This window comes from Carex rostrata, chromosome 6 (assembly GCF_964058835.1).
Source record: "Carex rostrata chromosome 6, lpCarRost1.2, whole genome shotgun sequence".
NCBI lineage: Eukaryota > Viridiplantae > Streptophyta > Magnoliopsida > Poales > Cyperaceae > Carex > Carex rostrata.
Window position 1 is genome coordinate 14,017,392 of NC_135923.1, and position 19,607 is coordinate 14,036,998.

At 35.1% G+C, this 19,607-nt stretch overlaps 1 long non-coding RNA gene and 1 other non-coding gene across 5 annotated transcripts; one reads left to right on the forward strand and one right to left on the reverse strand.

Moving 5' to 3' along the window:
* Positions 1 to 8,180: 8,180 nt before the first annotated feature.
* LOC144555059 (uncharacterized) lies at positions 8,181 to 11,130 on the reverse strand. 4 transcript variants are annotated; one of them, XR_013511955.1, is made up of 5 exons: positions 10,840 to 11,130; positions 10,390 to 10,479; positions 9,670 to 9,871; positions 9,147 to 9,285; positions 8,181 to 8,846 (listed from the first exon to the last, which is right to left on the reverse strand). It is a non-coding gene; the product is annotated as an uncharacterized LOC144555059 (long non-coding RNA). The 4 variants fall into 4 exon arrangements; XR_013511954.1 differs by having other exon boundaries at positions 9,147 to 9,311; XR_013511956.1 differs by having other exon boundaries at positions 8,181 to 8,577; positions 8,772 to 8,846; positions 9,147 to 9,871.
* A 209-nt stretch (positions 11,131 to 11,339) lies between these two features.
* Positions 11,340 to 11,466, forward strand: LOC144556208 (U11 spliceosomal RNA). The gene has a single exon (XR_013512232.1). It is a non-coding gene; the product is annotated as a U11 spliceosomal RNA (small nuclear RNA).
* The last annotated feature ends 8,141 nt before the right edge of the window (positions 11,467 to 19,607 follow it).

Below are 19,607 nucleotides of genomic sequence, written 5' to 3' on the forward strand. Positions count from 1 at the left end.
AAGGTAACATAAAATTCATACAGCAACAACCAGTTCAAATAGCAATTATACAAACCGTTACATTTAAAACATAAAATACTACAACAACATACAGTTCGGGTCTAAGCCTTACGAGATGAGGAGCTTGCTCCCTTTTTTTCCTCAGCCCGACGGACGCACGCAGGACACTCCCACGTAGTGAGACGAGCGTCATTCAGCAGATCTGCATGCGGGTCCATGCAATTGGGATGAACAGCTTTGCCACATTTATAACAGAAGAACATATCCACCATATCTCCGTTCAGCTCACATAAGCAGCACTGTCCCCATCCAGGTGGAGGGACCCTGTCCACCCAGCCTTCCATCAGCATTTTTCTAATTGATGGATCAAGAGTGCTCAGAAATTCTTCATTATTTTTGGGTGAAAATAATCTTTCCAAATTCCTCATCGCGTAGGCTTCAGCCGTCCAAAAATTATTAATGAGTGCTCTTTTTGCTTCGCGTTCGGTTTCAGTTCTTCCTCTATTTTTTCCAACTTTGGGTGCCATTATAACTAGGGTTTCAAGTGACAGCAATTGATTAGGAAGGCTAATTATGTGCGTAATTAAATACTAACTGTACAGTAATCAACGGCTAATTAGAAAATAATTAGAAAATATATAAAAAATAATTGAAATAAATATTTTAAAAATAATTAAAAGAAATATTTAAAAAATAATTACAAAAAATATTTAAAAAATTATTAAAAAATTATTTAAATTACCTGTAGCTGTAGTCGCCCAGAAAATCGCCCGAAATCGCCTTGAGCGCTTTCTCCCTTCTTTCTGCCTTTGAGGTGGAAGGTAGACTGATGTTGGAGTGAGAAGAGAGAGAGAGAAAAAACGAATAAATAGGCATCCCTAGTGGACCGCCCGTGGCCCAGGCGGTCAGGACCCTAGCAAACCGCCCCTGTCACAGGCGGTCTGCTGGGAGTGTGGGTCGCAAATAGTGAAGAAATTGTAATTACTTGAATATAATTTCTTAGTTTGAATGTAATTACTTGAAGTATACATGTGCTGCTTTTAATTATATTGTTGAACTTTAATTGTATTGTTGAACTGTGTTATAATAATGAAATGTAAAGTGCAAACAACATAATACCAACATGAACATAAAATAAAAAAACGTAATGTCAACATAATACAGCAGTCCCATAGTCAAAATACTACAGTCAGAAATATATCACAATAAACAAAAACTCTACAATCATCATCTTCGTCTCCTTCCGGATAGAGACAACCTAGGAGCCGCTACGCCCTTGCCATGCCTGTGCGGCTGCACGCGCCTCTGCGGACTCACATCTCGGAGTGCATCCTCTCCCAAATCCTCCTCATCGTCCCCCATATCCTCATCCTCGTCCCCCGTATACATGTGCTGCGTACCTGTCCTGGCTGCCCGTGGATCAAATCCAGCAGCTGACTCTGCATTGGCGGGCTGTGTACGCAGCTCCCATGGATCTTGCTCCCAGCTTGCAGAATACGTGGAAGGAGGCGGTGCGCCAAATAATGCAGAGACAAAGCCATCTGCAGTCTGAGATGAACTCCCACCAGCCTCAAAGTCATGCTCCATCTCCACTCCATATCGTGGTCTGTGGGAGCCATACGCCTCTGCATCTGTATCTGCCGGGTCCAGCTCATTTATGCTAAATATGGGATCGGCATTCCAACGAGGTGCTCCATCCTAGATTAAAATAATGTTAGTTTTGCTACATACAAAGAACTCTGCAACAAATAATGGTATAATTGGCGACTGACCGTGCCAAGCTCTACTGCAACTCCGTATTTATTTTTATAAGCATCCCATCCTTGGGTATTCAGCACCCAGTCGTGGAACGCCCAACCTGAGTCATCAGCTGCATAATTGGAAGTTAACCTGAGTCATCTGGCTGGCTCAGGGCCTCCCCAATCGGGATGCGGCAATGGTATGACTGGCCGATTTATGGGCAGATGTGACCACGACCAATGCTGAAGCAGTAGAAGTGGTCCAAAAAGCTGTTTATTCTTGACCTGAAAATTTACTTACAATAAAAACTGGGTGCTTCTTATCCAACCTTCAATAACAACGTATAATAATACAGACTTACCAGACAAGCATGACAGAGGCCTCTGTATAAGTGGGCGAGGACAGCTCCACCCCAGTTCCATCTCGATTCTTTCTCCAAGTCCCTCAGCAGGGAGAGATACATGATCGGAACCGCGTCACCGCTGGAATCCTCGAACATGACAGCACCGCACAAATCCAGCACATATGCTCTAGTATACCTGCAATATAAAATAATCAATGTAATTAATTGAGACTGTTGAGCAACTACTAAGTTAATTTAAAGAGTGTAATAGTACCTCCTGACCGCCTCAATGTCATCAGTATCAATTTCTAACTGCCTCCCATAGAAGTGATTCCGGAGTGCCTTTAGAGAAATGCAGTACCCGGAATAACGAAACTCCTCCTCCTCCCCCTTCTTCTTCTTGTATTTCTTCTGCAGAGTCTTCGGATCACACCCTAACAACTCTGGTATCATCCTCTGCAGATCTGGATGGTCTGAGATGCCACCTATGGGGTCGCCATCGATACGTAAACCCCATAAGGCGCTCACATCACCAAGGGTGACTGTCATCTCCCCGACCGGGAGATGAAATGTATGAGTCTCGGGTCGCCATCTCTCCGCTAGACCATGCATCAGAGACACATCGATCTTACTCTGCGGCATGGTGGCAAGCTGGTACAACCCGAGGTTCGAGATGTATCGCTGCATTTCTCTGTGTGGAATGAATGGAATCTCAGACCTGCGGTGCCTCACCGTAAGCATGACATCATCCTGTATTTATTATCAATTTGCCATTTTTTAGTAACTCAAAATAATGTCATTTTTTTTTAAGTATAAAAATCACGTACCTCAAGAGATGCCAATGAGACGCGGTGCTTAACATGATGGGTCCATAGAAGAGGACTAAATGTGTCAGGATCATGCACACCATCTGGAAAATCGGCCTGAGACGACGGATCCGCTCCAGTCGGATCCTCAAAACCCCTGCCAGTCGTATCATCATACGACGACGGGCCCTCTCCAGTCGGATCCACGGAGAAAGTGCCAGCTCCTCTCGGATCCACCGAGGACGTGCCAGGTCCACTCGGATCCACAGCCTCTGCACCCTCTGCAGGCTCAGCTCGTACTCCCCACCGTCTAACTCTAGGCATACTACATTTGCCAAAAAATATTAATCAAAACGTACAATTTATATAAATTTTTTTAATAAGAATTGCATGTATATTTTCCCAAAATAATTGTAGGTAAATAAATTGCATGTATATACAATTAATTTACACTTTGCATGTAAGTAAATTGCATGTATATGCATTTTTTTTTTACAAAAATTAATTTTGTTGAAAATAAATAAACTTTACAAAAAAGAAAAGAAAATGCATATACATTTTTTTTGGGTGTATATGCAATTTGTTTACAAAAGTAATTTTGCATGTACATGCATATACATTTTTTTTTTGGGTGTATATGCAATTTGTTTACAAAATTAATTTTGCATGTACATGCATATACATTTTTGGTAAACAAATTAATTTTACAAAAAAAAACAAAATTGATTGTTAAATAAAAAAATGCGTATACATGCAATTTACATACAATTATGGGTTATTTTTTGTAGATTTATTGAAAATCATATACATGCATATACAATTAATTTTGTTGCATGCATATGCATTTGCATGTATATACAATTAATTTACACTTTGCATGTAAGTAAATTGCATGCATATGCATTTTTTTTTTTTACAAAAATTTATTTTTTTAGTGTATATGCAATTTGTTTACAAAATTAATTTTGCATGTACATGAATTTTTTTTAAAACATTTCAACCAATTGAACCATAAATTATAATCCTAAATTGAACCGTAAATTATAATCCTAAATTGAACCATAAATTATAAGTAATTCACAACCATAAATCCTAAATTTAAGTATACAAATCTAAATATAAGCAATTCACATTTGACATCCATAAACCCTACATTCAACCATATCACATTCAACCAATTTTTCACATCCATAAACCCTGAATCGAATCGAATCGAATCAAATTACAATCAACAATCAATTTAATCACATTTAACAATCAATTTAATCTAATCGAATCAAATCGAATCGAATTGAATCACATTCACAATTCTAACCCTAAATTAAACTAATCGAATCGCAATGAAAAAACATACCTTCAACCGAGGAGGGAGCGGGGGAGATGACAATGTTGCGGTCGGGAGCGGGTGGTGAGGCGTCGACCGGCAGGGCAGGGCAGGGGCGTTTCCTTCTCTCTTTTTCTCTTTTTTCTGGTCTGGAGGCGGGGCAGAATGGGGGAGAGGGGGGAGAGGCGCTTCTGTGCTGGGTTTGTATATGGGGCATGGGGCGCCCGGGCGCATGGCGCCTCACTTGGCTCATGGAGCGCCCCAGCCTATGGCGCCTCATTAGCGTTTTGGGCCGCCTGGCGGGCTGGCGCCTCCCTGGGTCTTTTTGGGCCGCCCGAAATCCAGGCGGTCAGGGCAGTTATAAAAAAAAAAATTTGACAGGGGCATTTTTAAAAATTTTATTATTTTTAGGGATATTAATAAAAATGGCCGCAAAATATTGGTCCACGAAGTATTTATTGAACTATAGCATTTACAAAATCAGACATAAATTTATATCTATTTTATAAACAGGAAGATAGTTGTTGTAAATAATTATTATTATAAAAAGTCGGGAGGTGAACATGAAAATTTTTCCAAGGTACATATTTTTTTTCTTGAAAATATCAGGGTACGTATGTACTTATTTGGTGTGCTCGTTAGGAATTTTTTTTTCGAGTGATCCTGAGAAAAAAAAATAGTTCTTGAAAAGACCGTTAGATATTTTATATTAAACAAATTTTAGACACTTGTAAAATTTTTGTTCAGAATGCTAAAACTGTATAATATAATAAACAACACGATTAGTTGTACAGTAATTTATGCCAAAAAAAAATGAAAAATTATATTGTTTAAGTATTACATTACATATTAAATACATCACGCATACTTTTTAAATGGAGAAGAAGCATATTATATGAATCATCTGATCAGAATAGATAGATGAGAAAAACAAATACGGATAGATCTCTAAATTTCATGTTATTGGTATTACAATAAATAATTTTTTTCATATGATTTTCGAACTCATAATTTTTCATATCCGAAATTATGTATCTTTACTACTAAATCAAAGACTAATTCTTATTATTAAAGTTATTTGAAAAATAATATTTGAAACACCATTCGATATACATTTTTTTTCGTACCATTCAAGTAATCTTTCGCAAATTTTCATCAAACCATAATGCTATTCACAAATTTTCATACGTACCCGTGAGTTGTTGTAATTTACATCAGTTCATTCCGTATGTGCCTAAATTCCATGTGACGGACACGGGACACGGGACACGTGACACGTAGCATTGGACTAACGGCGATTGTTTGTTCGTTTTAGAATAACGGGTAGATGTTTTTGAGTTGATAAATGATTTTGACAATTGTGCTGACCAACTGCAGGGGATCCGGTTTAGACGGTTTAGATTCAAATTCAATTGTGCTCGCCTGATGGCTGATGGCTGATGGCTGATGCCACCGTTTCGTTCACTGTAATCCCGTGAATTTAATTTGTTACTTCTCCCGACACCGCACATCGTCCGGTGACCACCAATTATTTAATTTAGTCTGATATCTAATTCACATGACAATGTTTTACAAGTTCATTTCGACCAATTAAACTAAATATGATCAAGAGGATGATGTTTACGGGAATGGCACTCTAATACGAAATATAAAAAGCAATGCTTCAGTACTCCTCCATTTATTTCAGAGAAAAATAATAATTAAGTTTTACCATCAAATTAAACAAGACTACAAGAGTGAGTAAAGAATGTTTATTTTATTTTTAAGACTTTTTGGAAATTTTAGAAAACAATATTTAGCTATAAATATGAATTAAGTATATAAATTAGTTTTAAATATTTTTGTATTTGATTAATTAAGAAACATCAATTATCTGATCAAATGAATATTATAAATCATCCAACAAAATTATAATATTTGAGTGTTATTTTCAAAATGTAAACATTGAGAAACTCTCTCCTAAAGTCCTAATCCTAAGTCCCCGTCGCTCTTGATAGCTTTTGTTGAATGATATAAAATATTGCTTTGAATATCAGATTGTTGGAAAGTAAAAAATTGTTTAGTACATTTAAATATGCACCAAATTGTGCTGTTTTATTATCTAAAGTGTTTTTCTTTAAAAAAAAAAAAATGGGAATCTGGCCCCAAATTTCATTAATTTAATACTAGAGGTGTAATATCCTTGGACCTTGGTAGTGGACTAAAAATTGGGTCCGCTGAGGGAGAAAAAGAAAAAGAAAAAACATTAATTTGATTTTATACGTGGGAATCTAGCACCAATTCGCTGTTTAGTTATATAAAATATGACAAAATGCCCGAAAAAAGTGGAGAGAAAAAAATAAAGCGCGTTACTGCATATTACTGTACAGCATATGAGTAGTATATATAAATATATAATACAGGACAAAATGATTGATATTATCATACTAAACTATATGACTATATGATTTTGCTGGTAAGCTTGCTGCTTGCGGGGATTTATATACCGTAATGTAATGGTAGTTGTCGTATTCTACCAGTTTTGCTCCACCAGAAAATACTTATAATGTTTAATTAATCAATTATTTGATTTTACATGTTCATATGTAAAATGTTGGTAGGAGGGTCTCATCGTCACATGTCACATGTCACAAGGAATTTCCATGCGAAACCTTTGGAGTTTAGCTTTAGCTCACCAAAAAATTAAGTAATTAGAATTAGCTACAAAACATGATCTCTAGTCATCATAAAGAAAAACTTAATATATATTAGCCTTATATTTCAATATCAATGTTGGTTGTGGAAAATAACATCATACCAGCTTTTTTTTTTTTTTTTTAGGAGGCGAGTCCAATAGAATGGATCCACCGCATGGACAATATTCTCTTGTCTTGCTAATTACTTTAATTAGTATTAATTAAATGGTAGGCGAAAGGAACATTCGGATTCAAGTACGGAAAGAGCATCAAATCTCCAACCATGTGCCCCATTTGCAGCACAAATGACATATAAATGTATAATACTTGGGTACCTTTTAAAAGTTATAATTGTTATGAATATAATATTTTGGATGGTACATTTACTAATTCACAATATTAATTCTCAATTCATTTGTCACTACCCACTACTATTGGAAATCATACCCCACTATTACTAAAATTCATTTCTCCATTAATTATTTTAGATGGCTTATTATTTACAATTTATTACCTATAAATAAAGACTTTGTAATCTTGTACTGTACATATGAGAAATATATAAGTAAAAAGAATGACATCTTTTATGTGTTTAATTAATGATTGAACAAAAAATTAAATGAATAAAGTAATTATGAAGTTAATTGACATATAATTAAGTAGGTAGTTGGGAAAGGAGATAACTGATCCAAGGATTAAACATGCTTGATTACTTGTTATGTTTTAGAGGTCTTGAATTTGATCACTTAATTTTATGATTTATCTATTAAAATGGATCCCATGTTTCACTGCCAGTTTTTCTAACGTCGACGGCCATGCATCTAATCCGTAATTTATAAATTTCAGAATATAAAAAATTCGTGCTAAAAACTCTTTCATATTTTCAAAATGTACGTCTTGTTGAAAACTCATTAATTGCACACGGAGAAAACAATACAAAACATATTTTTCTTGATCAGCGTATGAACATCCATCAAATCATCATAAGTGGACTTAACTAGAGAAAAACCTTGTCTGAGTAGACAAAAGTGATTTTTTTTTTCTTTTCTTTTAGGATTTTGAGTTCGGGTGCCTGCTAATGATAAAATTGAGCGAGCCTTGAAATCTTGCCATGAGATTGGGTGTGTGACGGAGGCGAATAAGACACCTATAGGATTCTTCTTAGAATGTTTTAGATTGTTAAACATAGTAAAAGGTTGTAACAGCTTGTAGCTTGATATGATTCATATAGCTCTAAAGCTACTAGACAGCCACTTGTAAAAAAAAAATATATATATATATATAACCAGACATTTAAAGAGCCAAGTTTAGAGAAAATATATATCAGTATTCAGTAGTGTAGCATACAATTTTTTGTATCATACAAATAGTTAGGCACCCATGATTTTTTATCTTCAATGGAACGCAGGAGGAAAATATTTTTTGAAAGAAGTTTCTCAGATCATCCTATTGAAATCGGACGGCTAAGAGGTAATATGAGAAAATTGAATTTATACAAGAACACACATGGAAGTATTATTTTTTACCCAACTCGACATGTTAGAGCAGGATTAGGCGCTTTCCCAATGGCGGGTCCTACGTATGCGAAAACTGAAAACGCCTTCCTCATCATATTTTCGTGAGTGCCTCAACGAAACAGTCATCAGTGATCCACCTTCAACCTGGAAAAAGGTTGTGCTAGATGGTACGCTACAAGATTTGTGCAACAGAAACACCCTCAGAGAAAAGAAAAGGTAATAGGATCTCTACAGTAATTCAAATTTGGAGTTTGGATCTGGACCATCCGATCTGCTTTGGCACGAATATTAAAGGAGTCCCGTGCATTCAATCTCCAATCGGATTGGTCCATATTCTAAACAGACAGTCCAAATCTAAACTCAAACCTAGAGGGGAGCCTCGCTCTGCTTCAGCAGTGGCTGTTTATATCCATTTATCCCATGATATTCCAGGGTTCTTATCTACAAAGAACAGTAGAACATAATATATTCAGTAAGAGATTTGGCCCCTTTCTTGTGTTATGTAATGCAACATGTTCGGTAGTTGGTTCAACGAAATTATTGTAATTTTGTTGGCTTTTCGAGCAATTGCCGACCAAAAACCCAAATATTATATTGACAGTATATAGTTCTCAGCAATTATAATAGAAAAAAAAATTAAAAAAATGAGATAGTTAAAGACCAATCTGCAAATAGTTTACATAATTACATAAAGAATATTTGGAGGCCTATAGAAGCGCAGAGATATTTATTTGTACAAACCTCAAGAGTAAAATTGGAAATCGTAGCCACTTGCTTCAATGGCAACAGAGACGGGTTGGTTCCCCACGGCCTTTAGTAAATCATTTTTATGGTTTGTTGGTGCATCCAGGTACCCATCAGTTGTCATCACCGGAGATTTCTCCCGAGGAAAAAATAGAAGATTTCCTTTAATTAATTATGACATTTCATTTTAATGACAAAAGTTTACCATTCTAATAATGAGTTTCATATATAATATGTATGAATTGTGCCTAACCAGCTCCTCAACACTGAAATCACAATTTCATACTAAAATACATTGTACCAGTACCAGTACCAAGAAGGTATTTTTTTCTTTCTCCCAAAAATTAATCCTTAATAGCAATCAATATACTAAGCGTCATTTAAAGTGATGAAAGCCAATAAAACAATGTAAAAATCTTGATCAACGATGAACATGTAACTACACCTGTAACACTGACTGGTTTAATTTGAGTATAAATATTATTTTTAAAAATAAAGAATTTGGTACATAATTACATACCAGAGAATTGTTGCATGATCATTGCTATAGTTCTCTATGGTAATGCCACCATTCTTCTTGATATATTCAAATTGCATAATCCATGAGACCTCCATTGCATCCACAATTTTTACTGGTCTCTCTGAGAGAAAAATCAGCCCCTTGTTTTTTATTTGATTTATCCCCTCAACTGCTACCACTGTTGAGAAGGCCCAACAGCTGCCTGAATTTAACAAAAAAATAAAAAACAATTAGGTATTTACGTATCCATACCAATATTTCGTTGTGTATACGAAACGTGATTTTTGCAATTAGTTAAATTTATCAGCTTGCATAAAGATAAAAGATTCAACAGCAAAGAGAAAAGATTAACCACTTGTGGAAAGAAAGTAATGAATGTTCGCATAGTTGGTCACTAAGCTATACAATGCTAGTACAGAAGCAACCACTACTGAAAGAAAGTAATGGATGAATACATAGTTGTCCACTATTCATCAATTAGATTAAAAAAGAAAAAAAAACTATCCATAAGTATTTAGCTATTTGCAGAAGAAGAAGAAGAAGAAAAAAAAACAAGATTTCTGAAATTCCAGATAGTATTCATTCAGATGGCAAACAGAATATACCTTCGAAAGTGGCTTCTGTAAGTATCTTTTACTTGGCAAATACAAAATTATGCATTATAAAGATAAAAGATGAGAATAGAAAAAATGTAGCTAATTGAACTAAGTAGAAACTTACATAATTCCAGCTGAAAAGTTGCATCACTTATGTATGTGCCACCCTGTCAATAGATGACGGTCTTCACTCAGCCCCACAGTAATATTCACGCTGGTCATTTAAATCAGTAAATTATAAGATAAAGTGAAAACTTGTTTTCAGGGAAAGGCAAGGACAAATGCGAAATTGAGGTGGAAAATAAAGACTTCTATTGATCAATACTCTGCCACCCTTCCCAGCACCGCAACACACTATTGTTACAAATCTCTTCGTTCCAACAAAATCTTCCCCTGTAAGTATCATACTCAGAATGAATTGAATGGCGCATGTATCAGATTTAAGTGAATAGCAAATCGATTTCATCCCCTGGAAAGACCATCACTCCTCAAACCTCAAATTTGACGCCAAATCCGTTACAAAAGAACGCTAACGCTAATAATTAAAAATATAATTGATCTTGAAAGAACTCACACACAGCTAATAAGGTAGGCGGGGCCGTATTTCCCACTGCAGCTCTTGGAGAGTATCGCATCATGCGAAGCAGAATCGACCTTGCAACACCGACAATTGAACACCTTCGGTCCGCGAAGCGATTGGGGGGGTTTGTTGGAGATGCGGCTTGACAGTGAAGTAGGGGAGATGGAAGATTGGGACTGGGATTCGATGGAGGATTCGTCGAAGGGAGGGGAGCGAAAGGGGAAGGGGAAGGGGAAGGGGAAGAGGAAGCGGAGGAGTGGGAGAAGTGGGAAAGGTGAATTTTTGGAACTGCAGAAAAAGTTGAAGAAAAATCGCGACGGACGGAGGGAGGGAGGCGAAGCGTAGAAATGTCGAGACTCGAGGCCTAAACTGTAGCCCGGTTCGGAAAATTTAACAGGTGAAGCGCGTCTCAATAGTCCCACAATAGGAAGAAAAAAAAAGGTCTGCAAACCGGGCGGCTATAAAATAGACGTAACCCCCTAATTTTTAAAATTAAAAAGGGTCGGTTGGCTATGTATGCCACATCCATCCTCGACAGATGGGTGCTGTATGGCTATCAAGACATATGGCCGACATAATTTGTTGAACATTATAGGGTTGGCTCGCTCGGCCGACCCTCCGTAACTATTTATATCCTAACGATTTTTCATGTACTCATGCAGTGCCATGAGGCCTTTTATGAGGCCTTTTGGGTTCTATTTTGTGGGCTTCATTGGGTATCATGGAATATGTTAAATTTTCGAATTCAAAGGGGAACTAAATAGCAACGCTTACCAAACAACCAGTCCTAGGTTGTAAATTGAATAACCTAAGAAAATGGACAAATCTTGTGGACTCATGCAGCAAGTAGCCTAGTAGGAAAGATTTGGTGATGTCATTGTGATTAAATTGAAGGAATATTGGCCGACTAAAATTGGGCTGATCGTGGCAAACTTTGATGTTTTCGTTATATTAATTATATACCTAGTTTAATTAGCTTGCCCAATAAAGTATAAACACAAAGGTCTTAATAGCTCACATAATATATGCCCTCCATTAATTTGCAACTATTTAATGTTTTCTTGTCCATTCTTATTAGAAAAAAAAAAAAAAATTAGTTGCACATAATATATCCTCTCCATTGCATTCCGTATCTCTCTAATTTTGCCATTTTTTTGTGCACAATAGCAAGCGCATGCCTAGGTTCGAGACTCGGGCCATGACCATGCCTGTTTCCTATGAATTGTCACACAAATTGTGCACAACAAATCGATAGTTAACCCATTACTACCACTACCTAGTGATTGGTAAACGGGCCGGGCCGGGCGGTCCGGGCAAAACCCGGGCACGGATAGCCACGGTCACGGGCGTCACGGGCACACGGGTACAACGGGCCGGGCGTCACGGGTTTTTTTTTCAAAAATTCTGCCCTGCCCGTTTAATACCCGTGCCCGTCACGGGTTCGGGGGCAGGACGGTCCGGGTACCGGGGGCCGGGCGGTCCGGTCCGGTCCGGGTCTGGACCGGTTTTTTTTTTTTTTTTTTTTCTGTTTTTTGTTTCTGTTTTTCTGTTCTGGTTTTTTTCTTTTGGTTTTTTTTTCGGTTTTTTTGTTCTGTTTTTTTGGTTCTGTTTTTTTGGTTCTGTTTTTTTTTTTTCTGTTTTTTGTTTCTGTTTTTTTTCAGTTTTTCTGTTCGGTTTTTCGGTTCTATTTTTTATTGTTCTGTTTTTTTTTTTCGTTCTGTTTTTTTGTTCTGTTTTTTCGTTTTTTTTTTTTTTTTGTTCTGTTTTTTCTGTTTTATTTTGCTGTTTTTTTTGCTTTTTTTTCTGTTTTATTTTGCTGTTTTATTTTGCTGTTTTTTTTTTCTGTTTTTTTTTTTTTTGAAAACCAATAAATTATAAATATAAATTCATACCAATTTAAACTCATTTGACATGGTTGTATATTTGAACTCAATAATTTTTGTTATAATAAAATATAAATCAAAAATTTCTTAAATCAATTATTTTAAAAATAATTAAGTTCTTATTTTAAAATAATAGATTAAAAAATGAAAGTTACCCTCCTCTTTTATTTCGGGCTTGGGACCGGCTATGTAAAATAACATAGGCAGAGTTCTAACTTTTTTTTTGTTAGTAATTTTTCGTAAAAATGAATAATTTAAAAACTAATTGAAATATTTAGAAATTTATAATTTAAAAAATAACCATAAAAATTAAATCTAACATCTTTATTTAACCTATTAAAAATAAATCCGAATTTCAAAATATAAAATATAACCTATTCAAAACAAGTCTAATTACTTCACATATTAAAAAAAAATAATCTAACATCTTTATTTAACCTATTAAAAATAAATCCGAATTTCAAAAATAAAATCTAACCTATTCAAAACAAATCAAATTACTTCACATATTCAAAAAAATAAATCTAACATCTTTATTTAACCTATTAAAAATAAATCCGAATTTCAAAATATAAAATATAACCTATTCAAAACAAGTGTAATTACTTCACATATTCAAAAAAACAAATCTAACATCTTTATTTAACCTATTAAAAATAAATCCGAATTTCAAAATATAAAATATAACCTATTCAAAACAAGTGTAATTACTTCACATATTCAAAAAAACAAATCTAACATCTTTATTTAACCTATTAAAAATAAATCCGAATTTCAAAAATAAAATCTAACCTATTCAAAACAAATCTAATTACTTCACATATTCAACAAAATAAATCTAACATCTTTTATTAACCTATTAAAAATAAATCCGAATTTCAAAAATAAAATCTAACCTATTCAAAACAAATCAAATTACTTCATATATTCAAAAAAATAAATCTAACATCTTTATTTAACCTATTAAAAATAAATTCGAATTTCAAAATATAAAACATAACCTATTCAAAACAAGTGTAATTACTTCACATATTCAAAAAAACAAATCTAACATCTTTATTTAACCTATTAAAAATAAATTCGAATTTCAAAAATAAAATCTAACCTATTCAAAACAAATCTAATTACTTCACATATTCAACAAAATAAATCTAACATCTTTTATTAACCTATTAAAAATAAATCCGAATTTCAAAAATAAAATCTAACATCACATATTCAAAACAAATATAATTACTACACATCTAACAAATCTAATATAAACTAAATAAATCTAACAAATCTAACATAAAATAAATCTTATAAATCTAATTACTTAACAAATTTAATAAATCTAACATTCAATAAATATAACAAATCTAATTACTTAACATTCAATAAATCTAACATAAACTAAATCTAACATTCAATTTAAATTCTAAATTTTTTCTACAAAAATAAATCTAACATTCAATATTTCAATCTAACAAAATTTAATCTAGCAAAATTTAATCTAACAAAATGTAATCTAACAAAAGTTAATGTTACCTTTTTAATTTCGTGGGAAAATCTTCGAGAATACCTTCGTAATTCCCTTTCCGTTTGCGTGTTTGTGTTTGCGTATTTGTTAAATTAACAACTATTTTTTTTAACAATAAAATTAAAATTGGAGAATAATAAAAATATTGAGATTGAGATTGAGAGAATGAGAGATGAAAATATTGAGAGAGATGTGAAAATTTGTAAGGAATGAGCGTATATTTATAGAATTTTGTTTGGAGGGATTAAAATTTGAATTTAAAAAAAAAAAAAAAAAAAAAAAAACTGAAAAAAAAAATGGGTAGGGGTCCGGGTAGAAAGTGGGGATGTGGGGCATGGGAGGAATGGGGGGAGAATTTGAGTTCAAATTTCGAAATTTAGACCCAAAAAAAAAAAAAAAAAAAAAAAATTCTGCCACGGGCTCACGGGCACGGGCGCACGGTCTCACGGGCACGGGCGTCACGGGTACGGGTTACGGGTACGGGGGTCCGGGTTCTCACGGGCATTTTTCGAAAAAACCGGGTCCGGCCCGTTTAATACCCGTGCCCGTGTGCCCGTGTACCCGTGCATACCCGTGGCACGGGCACGGTCCGGTCCGGGCACGGGCACGGGCGGACCGGTCCGGGTTGGGTCCCCGGGGGTATTTACCAAACTCTACCACTACCAAGAGAGGTTAGTTTCTCATTTCATAGACGAAAACATGACGGACAAAAAACATAATATGTAAGGAAAAATATTAAGAGTATGACTGTGATATGCAGGGGCGGAGCTACAGTAGAAAAAGGATAGGTAGTTGCCTACTCCTGAAAAAAGAAGTGTGGATCAGATTCTTTAACGGGTCTTGTCTACCCTTGAATTTGATTTTGCCTTCTCCTGAACTAAGTTCTTCATAAAGATTCAAGATTTGAATTAGAAAATAATTGAATCATTTGGAGATTTCTATTTCCTTATTGAAAAAGCTTGTATTTTATTTTTGGAATATTTCAAGATTTTTGTTTTATGTTAATTTAGTTAAATAAATTTCGTTAGTGAGGTATGGTAGTAATATATTTTGCTTCTAAGTTCTAATTTGAGCTACCTAGTTTGGTCAATCGGGATTTGAAGAGTGCCATAATAGAGGGACTGCTACTTGGTAAGGAGGCAACGCCTCTTTGCTTGTTAAATATGCAACTTATCTTTGCTTCTTGAGAATTTTCGAAGGCTTGAGTATCAATTTTTTAATTCCTTTCTAATTAATGCTTAAATACCTAGTCAATTTGTCAAGTCTTTCTAATCATATGTTAGTTTTTTTTTATATGCAAAATGGTTTCACAAAGTTTGATTTAGTATTTTAGTAATTTGGAATAAAAAAAATTAGGCATTTTACTTTATATTGATAATTTTGAGCTCTTTTGTTTCTTTTGTATTAGATACAGCATAGCTGTGCAGTTAACATAACTTAATGGATTGTATAGGTTAGGTTAATGGATCCTGATCCGATAGTGTTAGATACAGCACAGAGTCAGTCAGTTAGTTAAAGCTACTGCTCCATTTGTCTATAAAAGACCTGATGTTGTAAATGATCAGATTAATGAAAATAACAATTCAATCAATCTTACTCTCTGTTTCTCTGTTTCTTATATTTTGTAGATGGAAATGATTTCTAAATCTGATTCGGAGACCACAAACAATTCTCAGCAACTTATTCTGGCTCATTAATTAGTCTTGATCAAAGAATTTCACCACTTCTGTGTTTGCCTCCTTACCAAGTACCAGTCCCTTTTAGAGACTGTTTCAGTCATACATATATGTAATACTTACACTTGTTCTAGTATTAAGCTATTTTGGTAATTCATGATTTATTTATGCATTTAAAGAGTGCAAATGGATCCCTACAATTCATGAATAAAAGCAACCGAGATCAGTGATGACTGGTGGCGATTGTGCAAAGGAATAAAAAAAATATCAGATTTATCTGATGTTTCAGTGTTATTTTCAAACACAGCAAGAACATTAGATACTATATCTCTATCTTATGTATTAGCTGCAAAACATTAGGTTTGGCTTGCAAAGAACTAATGTCAACTTGAAAAATTAAATTTAATGAACTTATGAAGACGATTTGAATTCGGACCGTTTAGAAAAAAGATCTCAAATTTGATTTTTGCCTACCCCTGCTTCAGTGATGGTGTGTGTGATCCTCCAGTTCCATGTTTTTGCGACTCGTGCGGCATCACTGTGCAATGAACAATTATGCTTATTTCTTTACCTCCCACTATCTTGTCAATTACCTGCTGCAGAGAAAATTCGCATCATGCACAGATATGCACTGTTGGGAAATTTCAACCAGAAAAAGGTAAAAGACAGTATGTCGGATGAAAATGGCACACAAATCGCACAAAAATCAGTGAAAACAAATGTTGAAGTCCAACGACAATGATTAATCCTTTGGAGAGAACCCCTTGCGTTCCTCAAAGAAAATATATGGTAAAACTATATATATGTACAAGTTGAGCATACGCATACAATGATACAAAATCTTCAATAGTTTATGTAGGAACATTCATACACTATTTTGAAAGCATACATTTACAATTTTAAATATAATTTGTTATTTCTCAAAATTAGAATGCTCCTACTCTTTCTTTCTTTTTTTGAATAAAACAATATTCGGTCTAGACGAACAATTCCAGATAAAAGTCTTAAAACTAGGGATGAAAACGGTTTGGATAATATTCAATCCTGTTGAGAAATAAAAGGCCTCAGACCCGTGAGGGTATTTTCGTCATAGGCACTTTCTAGGAAAAATAAAGAGCTCACATTTAAGGAGCTTCAATTTATTTATTCCTGTTTTAGGGACTGTACTGTTACCTTTTTAGGGACTGTACCGTTAGGATTTTTTACTGTTACAACTCTGGCTATATAAGCCATGTACACAGATAAAGCATATATGATATATACAATATTTTTCATCATAAAAAAGCTCTCTGATCTCAACTGTTAAATTCAACATGGTATCAGAGCATTTCTGATCCAAACTAAGGCTTCCGCAAAATCTCTTCAAGATCCCTCAACCAAGTAAAATTCAAAAAAAGGGCACTGTCAAAATGGCAGAAATCCTTCCAGATCCAAGGGAAACCACCACAATAATCAGGCATCAAGCCGATTTCAATTCATCTCAAAAATTAACCAATATCCCTTTGGATGGAAAAAACTATATACAGTGGGCCAAAGCAGCCAGAGTTACTCTCAAAGCAAAAAGATTGCTCGGGTATGTCAATGGCAGCAAAATAAGACCCACTCAGGGGGAGGATGATCAAGAAGAATGGGATGTGATAGATAGTCAAGCAATGACATTAATCACCAATTCGATTGATTCACGACTAACCACTTCCTTCTGGGCTTGCGAGACAGCAGCAGAGCTATGGCAAGCCATTGAGAAGCAGTTTAGTGATCAAACAAGCCATTCTCAAATCTATCAACTAAAAACCGAAATCGTCAAAATTACTCAAGAATCAAGAGACATAACAGAATTAATCGGACTTGTAACAGCCAAATACGAAGAGCTCAAATTGTACAGACCACCAACCACTGACCTTAATGTGCTCCGAGAACGGGAAGAAATGGATAAAATTTATACATTTCTGGCAGCTCTTGATTCAAGTTATGAAGCTGTTAGAGCTCAGATCCTCCTCTCCAAAGAGAAACTGACATTTGATGATGTCACCGCCCGTATTCGGCAAGAGGCAACAAGGCGAGTTGCAATGAAGACCTCCGACTTGAACCCAAAGCCGGAGGCTCATGCCTTCTCAGCCCAGTACCTCAGCGCCAAAGGAAGGGGTAAGGGGGAGAGTGAGAAATGCTCGCACTGTAAACGGGACGGGCATACTCAAGAGAAATGCTGGGTGCTTCATCCTCACCTCCGACCTAAGAGGAATGATCGGAATCCAGAGGCGGCGAAGAAGAAGTTCAAAACCCTAGATCCGAAAGAGGGGGAGAGGAGAGGTCTGATCTCAACGAAGGGAGGAAATGGAGACGAGGGGTCTAAAAGCCTGGGCGAAGCGACTGGACCAAGTCGGAACGAGAATGATCGGGATGACCGACTCGACCGACTGGAGTCGATGTTGGCTTCGCTGCTGGGCCAGAAAATGGGCCAAGGTCCAATTCAAATTCTTTTAAACTCTAAACTTAAAACCAGCCCAGGAAATGTAACCAGCCCAGAAAATGTAAAATTTAATTTCGGTATAGAAAAGCCTATACACAGTGAACAGATTCATAAGGATAGTTTTAAAAACAAATGCTTAGCTATAGGTTTTTCAACCAAAAATGCACCTCAAGAATGTACCAAATGGGTCCTTGATTCCGGTGCTACCGATCATATGACCGGGAACCAAAGTTTGTTAAAGAATTATCGTCCAATCAATGGTGAACAATTCTTTACTGTTGCCAACAATGAGAAAATCAAAATTAAAGGGTGGGGCATGGTTAGCATTTTTCCAAAAAGAATTTTTCAAGATGCTTTTTTTGTTGAAAATTGCTCCGTCAATTTATTATCTATTAGTAAGCTAACTAAAGAATTGAATTGTGAGATTATTTTTAAAGAAAAAAATGTTATTTTTCAGGATCTTTTCACCAAGGAGAAGATTGGTGAAGGTTTCCTAGAAAATGGACTATATTTTTTGAATAGCAACAAGTTTATTTTCAACACTAGGAAAAATGAAGATTTAAGTGAACTTTGGCACAAGCGGGTGGGGCATCCTTCCGACAAGATACTTAAACATATGTTTAATTTTACTAATATTGATTGTAGCAAGTGTGAAGTTTGTAAGCTTGCCAAGCATACAAAACTTCCTTTTTGTAATTCAAATTCTAAGAGTAATGAAATTTTTGAGCTAGTTCACTCCGATGTGTGGGGACCCGCTCCCGTAAATTCTTATAATGACTTTAGATATTACGTTATATTTATTGATGATTTTTCAAGAACAACTTGGATATATTTGATGAAAAATAAAAGTGAAGTTTTCTTTCACTTTCAAACATTTGTAAGTTTTGTAGAAACTCAATTTAATAAAAAAATCAAAACTTTTAGAACGGACAATGGAACGGAATTTGTAAATCAAAATTTCTTAAATTTTATAAAACAAAAAGGTATTATTCATCAAACTTCTTGCGTTTATACCCCCCAATAAAATGGTATTTCCGAGAGAAAAAACCGTCATCTACTTGAGATGACAAGAACACTTTTATTTCAAAATAATGTTCCAAAGATTTTTTGGTCGGAAGCCGTCCTCACCGCAACCTATTTGATAAATAGGTTACCTAGTGCCATTCTAGATTTTAAATGTCCTATTGAAATACTTTATAATAAAAAACCGAATATTG